The sequence below is a fragment of the Lepidochelys olivacea genome (genome assembly GCF_965140295.1).
Source record: "Lepidochelys olivacea isolate rLepOli2 genome assembly, chromosome: 5".
NCBI classification, from domain to species: Eukaryota; Metazoa; Chordata; order Testudines; family Cheloniidae; genus Lepidochelys; species Lepidochelys olivacea.
Window position 1 is genome coordinate 97,307,842 of NC_140415.1, and position 21,125 is coordinate 97,328,966.

The window sequence follows — 21,125 nt, forward strand, 5'->3', positions numbered from 1 at the left end:
TTGGCTCTTCTAGATTATATAAATGTATAATATCTATACTTTAAAACATGATACAGTGTCATGAGACTTCTAGGTCTATGCTTTTTAATAGACAAGCTTCTCTCGCATGAAAGATTGTAGTAACCATTTTCCTCTGAGTGCCTTGTTGTTCTTTCCTTAAAACAACAACATCAAATAGTGGTATATTTAACAAGTAGCACAAATGATGCAAGGTTCATATTGAAATTATTTGCCCATCTGATCTATCTTTAATAGTCAGACTGCACAAAATTACTGTAAACTTGCCTGCAGTTTTAGAAAAGTAAATTAATGGTCATCTAAACATTCCTAATAATTGAGTAGTGAATATAAATCCGAATTTCTCAACCTCTTATAAATTCACTTTGCTTATACAAATATTTAGTGTAACAGCCTTTATGTCCATTGGCCTCTTAATTAATTGTGGCTATTGCCTTTTGCTCTTGGGCATTATTAGCTTTAAGATACAAAATATTTAGTGCCCCAAAATAGTCTGACAGAGGATTTTCAATAAAGGACAGTAATATAACACAGGACTGCAGATAAAATAATTCTTTCAAACAACACCATTATCTTTAAGTTGAAAGATGTTTTCCTTTTTCAGGGAATTGCACACAACACTGCTGTATAAACCAGACCAACTAATTTGACTCCTTAAGGCTAGAGCTCCAACAGATTCTACTTCAAATGTATGCCTCATTGACTTTTTACTGTTTTGGATATTGATCTAATTGAATGCCATCAGTTCAGACACTGCAACCTCATTTGTGACCAGGACCAGGACTGTAGGTAATCAGCTTTTTAAAATGGAGAAAAGGAGGTGAAAAAATTATTTACATTGCTCTTCCTGGCTTTTTATTACAGAAACAGATGTTGGAGTTTTACTGGCTGAAATAATCAGCCCCAGAGCTGGTGGGTCATCAGCCCTGTTTTCTCCTCAAAGTGCCATAACTGTAAAACAAAATGTACATTCCAGAAATTACAAGTTTTGTCAGACATGCCAAAAACAGCATCTAGAGAATAAAGAAGAAAAAAAGCAGAAAATAGCATGATAGCTTTGCATGTTGTTCTTTAAATCATTATTTAGAGTAGATTTTGTAAATCAGTGGCTTCTTGACCTAAGATGCTACAGGCTGTTTTGCCTTTTGAGGGAGTCGGTGTTTGTTACCCAATATAATACCCAAACTGGCAAGTACATAATAATATATGTACCTTCAAAGCTCTTTACATACATTAATCAGTCCTCACTCAGTGGTATTTAAGTATCTCCAGGTTACACACAAAAAAACCGAGGCATGGAAGTGTGAGAGAATTGCCCGGGGTGACCTAGAGTCAGAATTAGAATTTGGGATTTTCCAGCTCTCCTGCCTGTCTCTACATGGTACACACTGATGTATATATGTACAAATGAAAGCCTGAGAGCTAATCCATTCTCAACACTGTTGTTAAAAATGTATATGATTTAGGAGCCTAAGTCTCATTGAAAGTTAAATAGACCTAGCCTCTTAAGTGCTCCTAAATCACTTTTGAAAATGCAATTTAGGCACATTTGAAAGTTGTACCAAGGGACTCCATGAGTTTACAGTCTGAAGCTGCAATGCAATCCATAGTATGTGCAATGCAAAATGGAGCAAACAGAGTGCCATGTGGAACTTAGACTTGATCGGTGTCTTCAGCCAGAGGAAAATAGGCAATATTTTGTAAAGGGCACTGAGCTGGAAGGAGTGACTTGTTAATGAAGGATTATGGGTGCTCTTCAGAGAGGAGAGAGGTCAAACTATTTCCCAGTGATCATTCTGCTAATTTGCTGATCATGCAAGAAGCTGTGTTTGGTGAGACAAAGCCGTGTGTGTACAGGTGCGTGGTGTAATTGTAACCATATTTCTTTCCCTATGGGCATAAACTGTGAGGGCTTTTATGTCTGTCTTGGATAAAAAGAATCTGCGCACTTCTCCTCTGGGCGTGCAGGAGCCCAGATTGAACAATACTCTCCAAATCATCCTTTACAGAAGCTGAGCAGAGGAAACCTTAGTGGACTCAGTTACTGTCTCATAATGAGAGGTTTCAGAGTAACAGCCGTGTTAGTCTGTATTCGCAAAAAGAAAAGGAGTACTTGTGGCACCTTAGAGACTAAACAATTTATTTGAGCATAAGCTGTAGCTCATGAAAGCTTATGCTCAAATAAATTTGTTAGTCTCCAAGGTTCCACAAGTATTCCTTTTCTTGTCTCATAATTAAAATCCTGAAGCTCTTGCTGTGAGTGTGAGCACATCCATTTTCAGTGGTGGCCAACCACACCTGTCATAGGTGAGACTGAATAACAGTCCATTAGTACCGAATGGATAATAATAACAAACAGCAAAATGAGACTGATTATCTGAGACGTTAAATGCAGGGTGGCACATTCAAATGACTGATGAATCTTTTGTATTTAACAGCTGCTGTAGTATGTCACTGAGAGAGCAGAAATGAAGCTGTTCATGACCTTTCCACTTCTTGGCCCTGGTCCCTCATTCAGGCATTTTTGACATTTACAATTGTTCTTCTGCATCTCCTGCACTGACAACACAACAGAGGCAGGAAGAGGTGCTTTTTCAAAAAGTACTGGGGAGCCTCATAAGGGCCCATATTATTACACCTGCCTTAAACAACCACCGTCAAAAGTCATCTAGGTACGAGAGTTGGGTTGAAGGGTTGCACCCACACCTGTTGGTGCTGGTCCATCAGGGATTGTCTGGGGTCATACAAAGCAGCTGGAGACTCCATAGGAGACCAGTGCATCTTGAGAAGTGGTGCTTGCTCAGCATGTTGCCACTGCCAGCTGGGGAGCCCCCACTGGAAATTTAAAGCTCCAAGCTGCTGGCGGAAAGAGGCAGATGTTCCATTCCCTGCCCTCCCTCAAGTAAATTCCCCTAAAGTGCAGGCTGCCCTAGGAAGTGCAATTTATAACAAGGGTGAATCCAATCAGGTTTTGTTCAAGATAGGTGGTGGCTGCAAATTGGATGTAGTCCTCAATGTAGGTTTCACTGTTTTAATACAATGCATGGTAAGCTACTTCTGTTGTATCTAGATATTGACAACTTGTACCTCTTAACGGGGTAAATGAGGGCTTTGTGACCTGAGGACACTCTTCACACCTTGTTTTCATCTGCTGCTTCGATCTTTCTGAAAAAGTTTCAGCATATTTTTTCAGACAATTTTAGAGGACATTCCTGTGTCCTGCATGTATCTGTTTCTAATGCAAGTCTCAATGTAGGATCTAGGTGGCAATTACAAAATTAAGTTAATCTTAGATATGTCTGTAAAGGACCTTGTGATCCACCACACCATGGTATTCATGTGCTATAACGTAGACTTTTTTTCCCACCAAAGGAGCCCTTAATTCCAGCAGATCTTATAAAGTATGGAGGGCAGCTATGCGCTTTGTAACATGTGCAGGAGGGAGTTCTGATAGACTTTTAGAGTTCCGTAAATCCCCAGAATGGTCTCTCATAGGTTTCTCAAGGTGTGTGTGGTGTCTAGTCAAATGGATCCATATGATGGAAATTACACATGCTAATACCAAATTATTGCAAGGTAGCAGAGCTTAGAAATCCTACTGAAGGAAACAGCACTTTTTTCTCCTTTTCTGTTTTTTTAAAAAAATTTACTTTAAGTGAGTGTTAAAATTGCAGGGAGGCTCTCCAAAATCTGGAAATGACAAAGTTAAGGTTGCATGTGCAATCTTAACTCTGCTCTGTTATGCATGTGCAATGTGATAGTCTTTAATTGCATAAACGCATACTGTTTCTCTAGTAATACAGTAGAATATCATGCAGCCTTTTGCTACAGCATGTGTAGCATTCTGTAGAACTATTTGATACATCGTATATGTGAAGAAGTGAAATGAAAAGTCACTGATATAGGTACAGTCAACCGGAGTTATACAACATACTATGTATTACGTATCTCATCTGGCAATACTGAAAATGTAGTGATATGTTACATCATTTGTCAGCTAAAGTGGGATTTTAAAGAATTTTTACTCCCTGAATTGCATCTTACTGATGGCTTTGCTGTTGGTTGCCCAGAAAATGTGTACTGCATGGACATTAACAATATTATTACGTTATATAGTTTAGAGAAGAATTTACCATATTAAATCTCCACCCCATTACATCAATGTTAAGTTTGCGTAACTTCAGTGACTGCAATAGAATGACACCAATGTAACAGAGTGGAGCAGCAGGCCCTACATCAACAAAGAGAAATTTTAGACCATTGATGATGAATAATACAAAGTACTATCCATGTGTATTGCTTGTAGAAGAAATTGCCTGATATTGTGTAACTTATAATATGTGACCGTGTAATTAAAGATTGTGGTGTAATGCATACACATGGGAGCACAGAATTGGGGATGCATAAATATACACATATATTTTATTAATTATTTGGATTACGCAGCACGTAAGAGCCCCAGTCAGGGATCAGGACCTGATTGCACTAGAGCTTTGCTATTATCTGCCTTTTGAGTTCTTAACTGCAACCTTAATACTGTAGTAAGTTGCTTTTTGTATAGAATATACATTGAAGGTGTGTATAAATTTATCTGACAAGCATTTAAGACCAGGATGACCTTGTTACAGAAGTGCTATGACAAAGGCACAGACCCTCATGACTAATAAAGATTCCTCTGTCTTTTGTTTTACACTTTGATACAGCATGATTGTGCTTAAAAAGCCAGAAGTGCATGGGGCAGAAAGAGGTGGGAGCCTCTGGGGGGGGGGGGGGGGAGTTTGAACTTTTTTCTTCTATTTTGGTGTGAAGCTTATTTGACAAGGCTTTGATCCGCTCTGTGGTATTCATGTTCTACAATGGAAAAACTCCCTTGCCTCTCATAAATTGCTCCTAAAAAGAGCACACCACACCAGTTCAGAGCTTTTGCCCTTTTAAAGTTTGATTGAAGGAACCAGAAGGGGGAAATAAGCTGTAAGATGATATGGCCATCTACTATAGAAAATTGCATCACTGTAAAGGGCATCGGGAAGGAATGAAGCATAAATTTCAATGCTTGGTTAACTCACTATCTCTTCTAAAGAACGGGGTCGGCAAACTTTTTGGCCTGAGGTCCACACTGGGGAATAGAAATTGTATGGCAGGCCATGAATGCTCACAAAATTGGGGAGGAGGTGCGGGCTCTGGGGTGGGGCTGGGGATGAGGAGTTTGGGGTGTAGGAGAGTGCTCTGAGCTGTGACCGAGGGATTCGGAGGGTGGGAGGAGGATCAGGGTTGGGGCAGCGGGTTGGGGCGTGAGGAGAGGCTGGAGCGCTGGAGCGGGGCTGAGCCATATGGTGCAGTCCCTGACCTAGTGTCCCGGCTGGAGCGCCGGAGCAGGGCAAGCCCCAGACCCCGCTCCCCAGCGGAAGCTCGCGGGCTAGCTTAAAACAGCTCTGGCCCGCAGGCCATAGTTTGCCCACCTCTGTTCTAAAGTCTACATTCTCTGCAAAGGGATAACATGTCCTGGAACAGATAAGATTTTTGGAAGATCTAATTCATTTTTAAAAGTGCATTTAAATGGTTTATAATCAGCTTGCTTCTTAGAGTTTATCTACATAAAGAAATTTACTTGTATAACTTCTTGTGCGGTCACTCTTATGGAGAGTTGTACCAGATAGTTATGTAGGTAAATTTTCTTCAGTAGACAATCTCTTGGAATCATATGTGCATCTGTAGAAATTCAGTGGGCGTGTGAGTGTTCACCTGAGGATGGAGAACAAGACCTGCACTAGGCACAACTATTTGTGATCCCTGTGGTTCTGTACTCAGTCCGTGACACATGGTCCAGAGTGTTCCAAGTGCTGCCCTTGCCTGCGGCTACCTCCCCCAAAGTTCTCATTGGCTGGGAAAGGGGAACCGTGGCCAATGGGAGCTTCGGGGGAGGTAGCCGCAGGCGAGGGCAGCACGCAGAGCCCTCTGCCCCCAACCTTCCCCAGGGGCCGCAGGGAACGTGGTGCCGGCCACTTCCGGGAGCAGCGCGGGGCCAGGGCAGGGAAGGAGCCTGCCTCAGCCCCACGGCGCCACGGGGTTGGCAATCCCACGGACCGGATCCTTCTGGGAGTGGATGCACAGAGAGGCAAATTCATTTTAATCAAAATAAAATATATAATAGTAAAGACTTTTCCAAAATGGCTGCCTAGGTTAGGCTCCTACGTAGGCTCCTCGGTCCTTTTTTTAAATGTTCGGCACTAACCCACTGAAAAAAAGATCTCGGCCATTATCATTATTATGTGAATATTTATATTGAGACAGTGCTCAGACGTTAGCGCACTGAGGCACTGACCCGGTGTGTAAGTGCTGAACAAACATGTATGAGGACACGGAGTGGAATTCTGACCTATTGAAGTCATTGGAAGTCCTGCCACTGACTTCAGTAAGCCAAGATTTCACCCATGGTCCCTGCCTCCAAGTGTTTAGATTTTTCCATACCCCATGGAAGCTTGAGGTTCAACCACTTCTATGGACGACCTTGAAAGAGAATGTTAAAAGGTACAGAACCAGCCTAGGAGAGCAAGTTATTCTTGTGAAGATTCCAACAGTTCTCCAATTAATGTACCATGGGATATCCTAAGGGGACTTCCTTTGCTCCTGAATAATGTGATTACACTGGAACATCCCCAATATCATTACAAACAGACCAGAAATAGATGTAGTGTTCAGATACTACAGAGGTGGATATGGTATTAAAACCCAGAGATAAACAGATGTGGTGGGAAATAAGTTTGTTCCGGCATTTAAGAGGTTATTTCTCAGTGTTATTCATGACTCATGCCACTGTAACTTTATTGAACCCCAACAACATTACCATGATAATATGCACTATCATAAAGATAATTATCTTGAAGATTTCTTTCTGATTCAATCCTGACAGCACAGCATGGTGCATCATTGTCTCTTCTCTCTTCCTGGACTGAGAATCCATAGAAACCAAATTAAAAATTTTTTCCATGATTCTTGCATAAGAATAATTCTCCCACAGATGGGTTATGTTTGCTATATCAAGGGAGGTAGTTTAACACATAGCAAAGTTGCAGCCTGAAAAAAGGTAACATTAATTAGCACAAGATTTTAGTTATCAACATGTATTTAATTAATGAGGGGGAGAGGAAAATCGTCTCTTTCAAACTCTGCGTGAGTGTGAGAGGTTATCAGAAAGGAAGGTGAAATTATCCAGTTAACCAGAATTTACATGCCAGGCAGAAAATAGAAATAATAATGCTTAGAATCTTTAGCTAGATAGAGGTGAGAATACTCTATGACAGAGTGAGATATGGGTAAAGTATCCTCCAGTGAAAAGTGACATACTGCTCTAAAATGGGAACAGAAACTCACAATTTTCCCACTGCAGTGACTGGGGAAATTGTTTGGTTTTGATCATGCCTGAGTATTATACATATGTACCAAAAAGTCAATAGATATATGTATATTAAATATATTTAACTTGTTATGCCAGCAAATGTCATGTTCATACTAGAGTACAAACACTTCAAAATATATTAAAGCATACCAATAGCCTTTGAAATAACAGTGGCAACTGATTATAATATTGGCCAAATCTTGATCTCAAAGGTGCGTGTGCTATTCCAATTAACTTAGATGGGAGAACTCATATCAGGGCTGAATTTTGACATGCATGTTGCTGTATAGCTTAGGTTTCTTAGTAAGCTGGAAGAGGAGGAATGGAGCAGTGAGAGTGTCCACAAACTGCAATGCCTCAATTTTAAAAGACTAAGGAATCATCACTTCCATTTGGATCTACCTTCTGGGTGGCTGAGGAGGCCAAAGCAAAGTTCTACTTTCTATATCCTATAAGCGTGGTCTGTACTCTTTCAGTATCGGACACAGTAGCTTTTTAAAGCAGTGCAATGGGAAGTTATCCAGGTGCCTACTCATTTCCAAGCTTCCATCTGGAAAAGAAGGACAGGAATTTGGTTTTCAATTGTTCATTACCCCACTAATCTGATTGTACTCTTGCTCCAATTGTTATTGCAATCATGTATTTGGAAATATATAAGAAAAAGGGGAAAATATCCATAGTATGAACATGCAGGTACTATTATTTATGTCAGTGGTTTTCAGACTGCGGGTCACAACCCAGTACTGGGTTGTGGAATGTAAGGTACTGGGTCACGGTGGCTCTGGTCAGCACTGCCAACCAGGCCATTAAAAGTCCCGTTGGCGGTGCTGCCCGGCTAAGGCAGGCTGGTCCCTACCTGTTCTGACACTGCTCTGCACACCAGAAGCGGCCAGCAGCAGGCCCAGCTCCTAGGCGGCAGGGCCATGGGGCTCCATGTGCTGGCTCCACACTCCCATTGCCCGATTTCTGGCCAATGGGACCTGGGGAGGGTGGCGCCTGTGGGCGAGAGCCGCGTGGAGCTGCTTGTGTGCCTCCGCCTAGGAGCCAGACCTGCTGCTGGCCACTTCCAGGGTGCAGCATGGTCTGTGGTGCCAGGGTAGGCAGGAAGCCTGCCTTAGCACCCCTGCTGTGCCACTGACCGGGAGCCACCGAGGTAAGCCCGCGCCCCAACCCTAGGCCCCAATCCCCTGCCCCATCCTGACTCCCCCCCAAACCTTCCTGCACCCCAAACCCCTCATCCCTGGCCCCACCCCAGAGCCTGCACCCCCAGCCAAGAGCCCTGATCCCCTCCCGCACCCTGAACCCGTCATTCCCAGCCCCACCCCACAGCCCTCATCCCCGCACCCCAACTCTCTGCCCCAACCCTGAGCCCCTCCCACACCCCAAACCCCTCATCCCCCGCTCCATTGGGTCACGGGCAGCACCATTTTCTCCAACTGGGTTGCCAGAAAAAAAGTTTGAAAACTACTGATGTATGTGATGCCAGGAATCTAAAAACTTACGTTTTTGACAAGTGTTTTAGATCTATGCACGCTTGTAATGTTAACATGAAGCCAAATGTCGACATTTCCCTTCTGAAATACAGTTTTCCATCTGGGAAGTGTACCTCCCCTCTTTTTTTTTTACCTTAAATGCATGTAATAGAATTAGTTATCACTTACTCTATAAGATAAAAATTATTTGTAGAAGCTGTTTCTTATGTTTTAAATTATGACTTTTAAATATTGTGACAGATCACAAACAACTCAGACAATTCATAAACACAGTGCTGCGAACCTCAAGCCAGCCAAACTCAAGAGTCAGCCCCCCAAAACCATGAGATTGGCTTAAAAATCATGAGGGATGTTTACAAATTAATTGTGGACTGTTTTTATTGTGGACCATTTGCTTTCTGAGTATCTTGGGTGCACTTGCTTCACATTTTCAGACTCTTCTCCACAACCATAAGGGCTAGACACTTTTGTGTTTTTAAGACAGCTGAGATTCTCATGTCTTTAATGTCTTGATTGAAGCAGCTAGGGCTTTAAGAAAAACACCAAATATCATGAGACTTGCAATAAAATTGTGAGAACTGGCAACACTGTATTATCCTTTAAATCTTCTATCTCTGGCTTTCAGTGTACAACTTTAGGGTGTTTTTATGTGCAAAGCATATTCTGCTGACGCTTCTAAACTCCTGACCCCGATCATTATCAGGTAAAAACCTTACCAATTACCAAAAATGTAATTGTATTGCTTTTAATATTACACAAGAAATACTTATTCTTTTCATCTATACTGTAGAACAGTCATGCCTAGAAATGTATTATACTGAGAGAGCAGATTATTTTGTTTCATTTTGTCTGTAAAGACAACAGCCTGACATATCTTTTAAAAATATGTTTTAGGAAGGTGTTAGCACACTGAGTTGTTTTCACAATAAAAATCTTATCCACAGAAACAATTTTTCCATAATGCACATTTCATTTCTTCAGAGACTAATGTTCTTATTTTATCTACCGATATGCAGTATTTTACTAGGGATGGAAATTATGGGCTTTTTGCAACAAAGCACATACCTAGTCCTTCTGAGTTCAATGAGACTACTTACTCATGCACATGCTATGCACATACTTTAGTGCTTTGCTGCATCAAGACATATAACCCCATTTTGATAGTATACCGATTGGGCCGAATCCTTCACCCATTGACATCTTTTGAGTTCAGTGATAGTAGCTTTGGACGCACTGGCCCCGGTTCTCAGCTGATGTAAATTGTCATTGTTCAATTAAATCAAATGACAGTTTACACCTGCAGCAGCTACCTGACTTTAGCAGTTCTTGTGCTGTCTTGTCTAGTTTCTGAGATCTCAAAAATTTATTCATCTGTTTTATTTGAAATACCGGCAGTGGCTCAGTCATCCAAACAGAGAATAGACACGTGAACTACCAGAGAGTGGATGGCACTGGCCACAAGAAGTTTTGCAGTATCTATTATGGCAGGTGTGGGCAACCATTGGCCAGCACACTCTCCACATGCTAACAAAGACCCCAGCAGTCTCGATACCCCATGCACTATCCCCCTATCTGACACTGGGAAGGAGAAAAGCCCTCCACTGTCCTTTTCTTTGTTGCCTGGCTAGGACATCAAGACAGCTTCCAGACTGTGCTTTTTGATTTTTCCACAGTTCTGGTGAGATCTGCACTACAGCCCAACCCAGTCTCATCCTCATGCCTCTCTACAGGACCTCTCCACTTAAATATTTTATGGGTGCTCTATACTTTGTTTTGGCTTTCTGACCAGGTCACTTATTTATTGAGCATAATGGATTGATTAGGTGTTAACTGCTTTAACTGACTATTTGGCATTTGCTTTGCACACTACTTACTTCTCCAAATTCTACTCCATAATTTTTGCTGTTGATGGTGGCATATGTATAAACATAGTTATTCTGCATTCTTGGGTTTGTACTGTGTTGTTTTTAGGTATATTTTACAATATTATATTAAACATAAATCACACTCCAGTGATAATGTATACATTGATCTGAATTTGGTTCTGGAAATAAAAAGTCTCAAAAGTCACTTCAGATTAATTATATTCAGGGAGAACTTCCTCAGACACTGGAACTTCTACCCTGAAAATATAAGGACAGAGATTTATCTGAACCTAGCTTAAGAAGAATCAACTGGGACAAAGACTTACATTAACAGTGTAACACGGATGCCACTCTGAAAAGTGACCCCATGTCTTACCATCCTTCATTTCTGCCCAGATAAAGAAAAATCAGATTTGGAAAAAAAGCATAAATTGACTCTCTCCCAGAATAATTAAAAGAGTAATGTGAAACCACATAGCCAAAGCTGCTGAAGTTCCTCAATGCACCTACTGCATGACTCAAAGCAGCTGGCTGGCTTCCAAAGATAAGAAACTGGTTGTTCAGCCTGCAGGGAAATCAGGGATCTGCCTGCATCACAATTTGGGAATGAAGTGCCATCTTTCTACTGAGTAAATGTTTGCTCACAGGAGGCCAGCAGTTGAAAACAGCCATGGTTGCTGCCCAAAAAGTCTTTCAAATATTAAAGCTAGTTGAGATTTTTTTTGAGCAGGGAACAAAATTGTTGAAAAATGCTGCTTTGATGAAATTTGTGTTTTGAACTGTGGAAGAGTTCTGTGACTAAATACTGTGAAATTAAATTGCATTGTACAAAGTACTGTACTTAACTGTAAACAAAACCCAAATCAAGAGTACTGTCAATTCAGCTTGAGTGATAGAGATGAAGGAGCTATCACTATATATGAAGCAACAGGTGACTGGGAGCCACCTCAAAAACTTTGCATTCATTTTAACCAGTAAACTATAAAATTGACCATATAAATTCATTACACCTGTCAGCAGCATCTGGTTAGTTGTCAGGAGTGGGTAGAATCAGAGCCTGAGACTATCTCTGTAAGATCTTGTTCACTACCTTCCTAGTTACATTCAGTATGGCTGGCAGGTCACTTTGGAGATATACCCAAAAGTAAACCAAACCTAAATATTCTGGGTCAGCAGTGGCTGCACTATGGTTAAGGTTGTATTAAACACTTTCAGTTTGACAGTGGAAAGAATGGTAAATGTCTGTGTCTGTGAGTGAGTTTTAGTAAAACAAAAAATTAATTATAATCCTTATAAAACTCTGCCTATATATTAAGAAAACACTGGTACACATGAAGAACTTAACTTCCAACTACCTAAAGTCTTTGGAGAAATGTAAGTACTATAATTAAACTACAGTGTATTTTAATCTGTGTAGATAGTACATAGAAATGTAAATTTTACTAAATATCAAAAGCAATAGAACAACAACAGTAAGTCAGAATTCTGGTTGGAAATATATTGTAAGTCATTAGTATCATTAAATGAAGTAAAAAGAAAAGGAGTACTTGTGGCACCTTAGAGACTAACAAATTTATTTGAGCATAAGCTTTCCTGAGCTACAGCTCACTTCATCGGATGCATTCATGAGCTGTAGCTCACGAAAGCTTATGCTCAAATAAATTTGTTAGTCTCTAAGGTGCCACAAATACTCCTTTTCTTTTTGTGAATACAGACTAACACGGCTGTTACTCTGAAACCTGTCATTAAATAAAGTGTAATTATATAAAAAACAAAAGGGAGAATTCCTGAAATTGATTGAAATATTTGTTGACGTAGAAGAAATTACCTGACAGTTCCTTAAGAGTGTATTTCCCAGATTATACGGTATTTTTTTAATTTGGTTAGTGCTACCTTAACTGAACATAAACAAAGCTTGCTTTCCTATGAATAATACTAGATTGACTATATTTGAAAGTCAGTTTTACTTTCAAAAAATCAAGTACATTTCCCATTTATTTAGATTTATATCTTTAATATTTAATTTTGGAAAATGAATATTCTCATTGCTCTGGTTATTTTCCAGTATGAGATTTTTTTCTCCAGTAAGTTTGTGGTTTATATATATGTGTGGATGTAAATCCAATCTGCATTTTATTATATCAATTTGAGTGTGCTGTTCCAGCTTGTAAAATTAGAGATAAAGGACGTGATTATTTACATCCTACAGATCAGTGATTACTGCTCTGCAAATTATTTTTTTTAAATACAGAAAATGAGAATAATTTTTGTGTGTGCGTGCATGTGATTTGAGCCTTTTTTAAGGTACCCAGCGAGGTTGAATTTCACATAAGGATGCTGAAGAACACTGGGTTGTGAGTAACATGGGAACCTGAGAACTGAAATACCAGATCAGACAATTTGGTCTCTTAAACCCAGTATCATGTCTTTGGTAGTGTTTCTTTTTTCACACCCTTGAGTGACATAAGTTTTGCTGACATAAGTGGAAGTGTAGACATGGCCTAAATGTATGTCCCTGCCTCAGTTTCCTCACCACTCCAGGGCATTCTTTGATTTGGGGTCAAACTTGTTTGAGTTCTCCAAAGGCCTTGCGGCCTTCTGGGCTCAGGGAAGCAGGCAGAGCCCTCACCACCACCCCATAAGGCTGCTACATGCTGACTCCCTGTCCCTTCTGGAGCACCTTGCACAGCTTCTGCCCTTTCTCCCCTGCCTCATGTTTCCTCTTCCTGTCTAGTTCCCACTCCTTCTGTCCTGCGTGATTATTTATTTAAATCAGTCCTCGTCACCTTCTCTCTTTTCTACTCCTGGTAAGTTTTCACTGCTCCTTCCTTCCCCCCTCCCTTCAGTGGAGTCAGGTAAACTGGTTTTCTAAGGATGCAGTTTACCCATTGTTCATATATGTTTGCACCTGAATAGGATCACGGAGTCTTAAGCACCTTCTGTTGTATCTGTCTGGTGCATATCTGCTACAGGGACTATCAGCAATGGTAGATCCACATAGGTATAGGTGTAGATGATGCAATCAGAATTCATAAAGTGTACAGACTAGGACCGTGCAAATGGTTAAAAAAATATGCATGATTAATTGCATGATTAAAAAAATGTATCACGATTAATCGTGCTGTTAATACAAGAATATCATTTATTTAAATATTTTTGGATGTTTTCTACATTTTCAAATATGTTAATTTCAATTACAACACAGAATACAAAGTGTACGGTGCTCACTTTATTTTTGATTACGAATATTTGCACTCTAAAAAACCAAAAGAAATAGTATTTTTCAATTCACCTAATACAAGTACTGTAGTGAAATCTTTTGTCATGAAAGTTGAACTTACGAATGTAGAATTATGTACAAAAAATAACTGCACTCAAAAATAAAACAATATAAAACTTTGGAGCCTACAAGTCCACTCAGTCCTACTTCTTGTTCCTCCAATGGCTCGGAAAAACAAGTGTGTTTATATTTAGGGGAGATAATGCTGCCCACTTCTTGTTTACAGTGTCACCTGACAGAGAGAACAGGCATTCACATGGCATTGTTGTAGCTGGTGTCATAAGATATTTATATGCCAGATGTGCTAAAGATTTATATGTCCCTTCATGCTTCAACCACCATTCCAGGGGACATGCATCCATGCTGATGAGGGGTTCTGCTCAACAACGATCCAAAGCAGCGTGGACCGACACATGTTCACTTCCAACATCTGAGTCAGATGCCACCAGCAGAAGGTTATTCTCCCCCCCCCCCACCCCTCCCCCGGTGGTTTGAGTTCTGTAGTTTCTGCATCAGAGTGTTGGTCTTTTAAGATTGTTGAAAACATGCTCCACACCTTGTCCCTCTCAGATTTTGAAAGGCACTTCAGATTCTTAAACCTTGGTCAAGTGCTGTAGCTATCTTTAGAAATCGCACATTGGTACCTTCTTTGCGTTTTGTCAAATCTGCAGTGAAAGCGTTCTTGAAATGAACCTCACGTGCTGGATCATCACCTGAGACTGCTATAACATGAAATATATGGCAGAATGTGGGTAACACAGATCAGGAGACATACAATTCTCCTCCAGGGAGTTCAGTCACAAATTTCATCAGTGCATGATTTTTTTTAACGAGCATCATCAGCGTGGAAGCATGTCCTCTGGAATGGTGGTTGAAGCATGAATGTTTAGCATATCTGGCACGTAAGTACCTTGCAATGCCTGCTACAAAAGTCCTATGCGAACACTTGTTCTCACTTTCAGGTGACATTGTAAATAAGCAGGCAGCATTATCTCCCGTAAATGTAAACAAACTTGTTTGTCTTAGCAACTGGCTGAACAAGAAGTAGGACTGAGTGGACTTGTAGGCTCTAAAGTGTTACAGCGAGATTGCACTACAGTACTTGTATGAGGTGAATTGAAAAATACTATTTCTTTTATCACTTTTACAGTGCAAATATTTGGAATTAAAAATAATATAAAGTGAGTACTGTACATTTTGTATTCTGTGTTGTAATTGAAATCAATATATTTGAAAATGTAGAAAAACATCCAAAAATATTTAATAAATTTCAATTGGTATTCTATTGTTTAGCAGTGTGGTTAAAACTGTGATTAATCATGATTAACGTTTTTAATCATGATTTTTTTTGAGTTAATCGTGTGAGTTAACTGTGATTAATTTTAGGTTTCAGAGTAACAGCCGTGTTAGTCTGTATTCGCAAAAAGAAAAGGAGTACTTGTGGCACCTTAGAGACTAACCAATTTATTTGAGCATGAGCTTTCGTGAGCTACAGCTCACTTCATCGGATGCATACCGTGGAAACTGCAGCAGACTTTATATACACACAGAGAATATGAAACAATACCTCCTCCCACCCCACTGTCCTGCTGGTAATAGCTTATCTAAAATATTCCCAAATCCTCACACTTGCTATACAATCATTTATACATAGTTTTACCTAGAACTCTTTACTGGAAGGATGCTGCTAGCTCAGATCTCATCAGTGTATGTGAGTTCAGATTATATTCCCCAAAGTGGCTTGTTTTTCATTTGATTTAAGCTCATCTGCTATTGTGCTGCCCAATCCTTCTGTTTAATTAGATCTGTCTGGATGTTCTTGGGATTTTTTGACATTTGAGTAAATTCTTGGCGATACATCAGTGTGTTTGAGTTTGTGATATTTATTCTGCTAGATCCAAAAATATTTCTAGTCAAATATTCCTTTTTAATTACAGATGTAGAAATCTTGGCTTCAATCCCATAACGACGTCAGCAGGGACAGATCCTAGAGCCTGTGTGGATATCATTGAAGGATTGGGGCTATTATTAATAATATTATTTTAATGTTTTTTGCTTCCCACTAACAAAACTATTTTCAACAGAAAAAAAGAATTTCCTGCCCAGTAAATATGTTGCTTGAATCTGCAGCTGACCCAACTTTAAATTGTAATATTACTATATACTTTATACTGTATTATTCACTTGTTTGTGTGTCATTGGGACTGGAAAGCAGCTAGCACAGAAGAGATTATCCATAAAGTTTACAGACTCAAATGCATCAAATTAGCACAAATGTGCCTTTATTTCATACTATTAAGCAAGAAGCCTGTATGAAACAATTTGTTTAACTGTCCATTGTACATTTGTAGAAGTGAAAAAAATGCATATAAAACCTATACTAATGATTGTATCCGCCCATTTTAAAATAATATAACATCATTATTTTAATCTAGACTGAATTCCTCCTGCATAAGTATTCAGAGGTGTGTGAAGAGGCAGTCGGGGTCACATATTCCCCCCGCCCCGCAGATTTCTGCCAGTGTTTATATGCCCTACCCAGAACCCCGCTGCATACCACCAGAACCTTTCAGTTGTGTCCCTTACCCCCACTATCAACAGTTACACCCCGTCTCTGTAAGTATCTGACCTTTCAAATTGGCTAATTGAGTTAGTGTCACAATAAACATACATTTTACAAAACATGTAAGAGGACAAAATCCTGCCCCCTTCCCCACAATGAACTTGCAATTCATTGCAGTTCTGCTATTGGGACAACTGGTGATACTGCAAAACGAAGGGCTTCTGGTAGGAGAAATGAAAGTAAAACAAATCTACTTTCATCCAAATTCTCCACAGCATTCACAGTTGCAGCACAGTTCCAGTCACAGCAAAACATTTTCAAAAGAGTCTTTAGTCAATAAGCCCATGTTCAATTAAGGTTAGTTTCACTCAAGTTGTAACATAATATGATGACATCTTACAATTTACAAGACTGATCCCGCAAAGCTTACTCATACAAGTGATTGTATTGACTTCAATAGGGCAACTTGCATGAAGAAAGATTATGAATGTGATTAAGGATTGCAAGATTGGGCCTTACCCAAGACACATATAACGCATAGCATCAGCATGATATAATTCTGAATGCAGTGATAAAGTGCAGTATTCTGAGACAGCTGCATACCTAAGGTATTCTGTAGTTCCACTCCAAGACCTAGGTTTGTTTCTGGCTCTAACACTGATTCATTCTCTGACAGTAGGCAAATCGCTTAACTTCCCTCAGCATCAGTTTCTTCATCTTTGAGTGGGGAAGATAACACTTCTCTACATTACAGGGATGTTGTGAGGCTAAGGCTGTGTCTACACTGGCAATTGAATGACAAAACCTTTGTCTTTCAGAGGTGTTTAAAAAAAACCCCAAAGACAAAAGTTTTGCCACCGACAAGCGCCCTTGTGAACAGCGCTTTGACAACGCACATGCCGCTCGTTGGGGGTGGAAGATTTTTGTCGGTAGGGGAGCCAACAAACAGTGGCTACGCTGCGCGATTTTTAGCGGCACAGCTATAGTGACACAGCCATGTTGCTAAAAGCTGTGTAGTGTAGGCATATCCTAAATGAGTTCATTTCTGTGAAGTGTTTTGAGATCCTTGGAAGGACAGTTTAGAAGTGCATAGAAAGTCAAAATATTAATTAGTAGTTAATAACTATGCCTGATACATAGAAATATTAGTGATAAGTGAGAATAAACATAGTGTTTATTTGTGTATTTAAAAACAAACTGAATTTTCTGAAACCCCTAGACATCAGTTTCAATGAATACAGACTACAAAAGTAGCGCTAAAAGTAAAAATGGAAATCTGGATTGGGCAGAGCTAGGAGCTCAAGGGCCTCATCCATAGGAAAGGAGTAGACTAAATGCAGGAAAGGGAAAGAGAAGTTGGGAGTCAGGAGCTGATCTTCAGCCATTCTGTACCATGTTTATGTAAGGCTGCAGGATCAACCACTAACAATTTTATTAATTCTCCCCATCCTATGAAACGTTTAGGTGAATGTCAGGAGAAATAGAAGCATAGTTCAGACAGGGGTACATCCTTCCTTCTACTGCATAGAGGCATATGGAGACTACAGTCCTCTGAAGCAGCAGTGCAGAATCTTTCCCTAATGAACAAGAAAATGATGGGATAAATGCTAGATTAGTGATCCAATTTGCATCCTAAAGTCCCCTGATTATAGGGTTTCTCTGTCTTTCTGTAGAGCAACAGCCTGATCCAAAGCCCATTGACGTCAGTGGTGAGTCTCCCATTTGGATCAGGCCCCAAGTGCATCAGTACAAAACTATGAAGTCTGCCAGATACAATCTTTCCCTGGCTGTCAAGACTGGGTCAGCATTCTGACTCTCTAATAGAGCTAGCAGGGGCAGAAATAGGACCATGCAGCAGGTCAAATGTTTACAATATGGTGTTATATTTAAATACGAATATAAATAAAATGATAGTAAAATAGCAACAAAGTAGGGAAGAAATACCCAGCTAATTACAATAAATTCTCTTTTCTCCTTTTGTAATGAAATGCATTCAAATGAGGCAGACTGAAGATGGTGAGAACAAGCTCAAATGTACAGTATGTATCACATTAAAACTGAATGTATTTTATTTAGAGCAGTTTTAAGAGGAACGTATACAATGTATAAATGGAATCATGAAAAAATCCCTGTCCTGCAAACAGTTTCTTTTGTTTGCTTGTAGGCTGCTCAAAAATAACTCAAAACACGTTTTAAAATGATGAAAACTCTGTGCACTTTAGTCCTTTGGTCACATAGGAAGTTAATTGGTTCCATTACGCAATTCTGATAAGAAAACTTGCCTGGTTTCCCAACCTGTTCATCTTGAAAGATTTCAGGTATTTTTAATGAAAAACACCCATTACTTTTTTCAGTCTTCATAGTGGACAATTCACTAGATGATATCTTCACATTTTAACTGTAGTAAATGTGAAAGCTGGTGATCAGTACTGCAAATGGGTGATTTAGTGATCACATCAGAGTGTGAACTGACCTCACTAAACCTTCCTAGAACTGAATGAAGTAATAGGAAATAAGCAACTGAATGGACATGAAGTAAAGAAAGTAGAGATTACTTAACAAGTATAATGTCAACATTATCAAAAGTTAAGTAGCAAAATAGTGAGGATTTGTGCTAATCTCAAAAAGTGCAGAGCATCAATTTCTTCGGATGTTTCCGGATGAACTGTGCCCTTGAGAAGAATGGTCGCCTTATGGTTAAGGCACTGGACTGGGACTTGGAACAGTAGGGATAAATTCCTAGCTCTGCACCAAACTTTTTATGTGACCTTGTGCAAATCACCTAATCTTTCTGACTCAATTCCCCCCTCTGTAAAATGGGGATAAGACCAACTCCTTTCTCCCATCTTGTCCATTTTCGCTCCCATCATGCAACGAGCTCTGCTTTGAAATCCTTGAGCTCTACATAGGTGTAGGGATCTGCTCATCTTGATCCAGTTGCAGGATTTGAGCCAAGGATTGTAAACTCCTCAGTGCAGGGACTGTTCTTCACTATATTTATGTATAGCATTTAGCACCCTGGACCCCTGATCTTAGTTGGAGCCTCTAGGAACTACTGTAATACCAGTTAACATTGAATGGATTTTATCTCCAAGTGGAAGAGCTTGAGTTGAATGATTTTACAAGTGAGACATTTTTAGTGTCATTGTAGTCATCAAAATACAGCAGTGATGTAGATTTAGGTCCCTATTCCAGGTCTTCGTGCAGCTTTTCAACATCCTCTTCATTCAGAAACACTTTCTGATCATACTTGATGCCCCATAAAAAGGGCAATGCTCAAACGGTGACTGTGTCATAAGAACAACTGAAAGGCAAAGACTTAAATTTAATAAGACAGTTGCAGGATTCACTCAGGCAAACATCCCCTTTAAGGTAGCACAAAATGTGCAATTTCAAATCCGTTGACTTTATTTTAGATATAGGCCTGCAGCCAGACTTACATTTACATGTTCACTGCTAGATTATGCAAGTGAAGAAATAAGAGAACAACTAAAAGAATTAGCATTGACATTAATACCAATGATTTATTATTCATGTTTGATCATTTGACTGAAATGGCTACAAGCATCCATATGGGGGAAAATAATGTTATTCTTTCTACATCTGAAAAGAAAACCACAGAATATTGTGTCCAAGATGCTGACGATGGCATCGTAGCATGCAGAGAAAAATATGGCAAGGATCTTTGACATTTTCTTAGAAAATCAAAATGAAATGAAAAAAAAAGTGACAATTTCTTGAAACAGTGATCCTAATCGCACGTGATGAAAATGACATTGAAAATGTCTCACTTGTGCCATCATTTGAAGAGGGTGGGAACTAGTTGGTGTAGTTATTTGTGAGGGACAGCATGTTGGGGAGGGGTAAATCCTCATTTTGGGGATGGAGCTCTGCTGGAATTCTTCTTTGGGGGGGATTACTGCTAATTTGGGTTTTGTTTAACAATAGCAAAAGTACCGAGAGTAGACGATGAACATCTTTATATCATAAAGGCAAAATCAGAATTCATTCTGATGTATGAGTGTTGAGAACACCATTTGAAGTCTTGTTGAAACACCTAGAACTTTTGAATTTCCACAGTGTGCTTGAGGACTGTTCTTCAGCAACCACCACCTGCTTCATGGTTGGTTAATACCTCAGCTTCCCAATTACACTTGGTAAAACTCTCAAGGAGATTGTGTTTCTCTGTTAGCATCCAACTATCACAAAGGAGGACTTTGATCAAAACATTACCTGCATTTTACATAATGAGGCACTCTGATAAAGAGGCCTAAAACTTACAAAAGCCATCAGAGGAGGTTTCAGAGGGATTGGACGGATTACAGAACAATGATACTATTGTCACAGTCTCAAGGGAAAATCTAGCTTGATCTAATAAACAAAGAACTGACACCATGCATGGACAAAATCCAAAAATCATTCAGAGTAGTTATGGAGTTTTTCCACCACTTATTCTACCTGGAGAGGAAGAAGGGAGTGAAGTATGATTGATGGACTATAATCCTGAGTA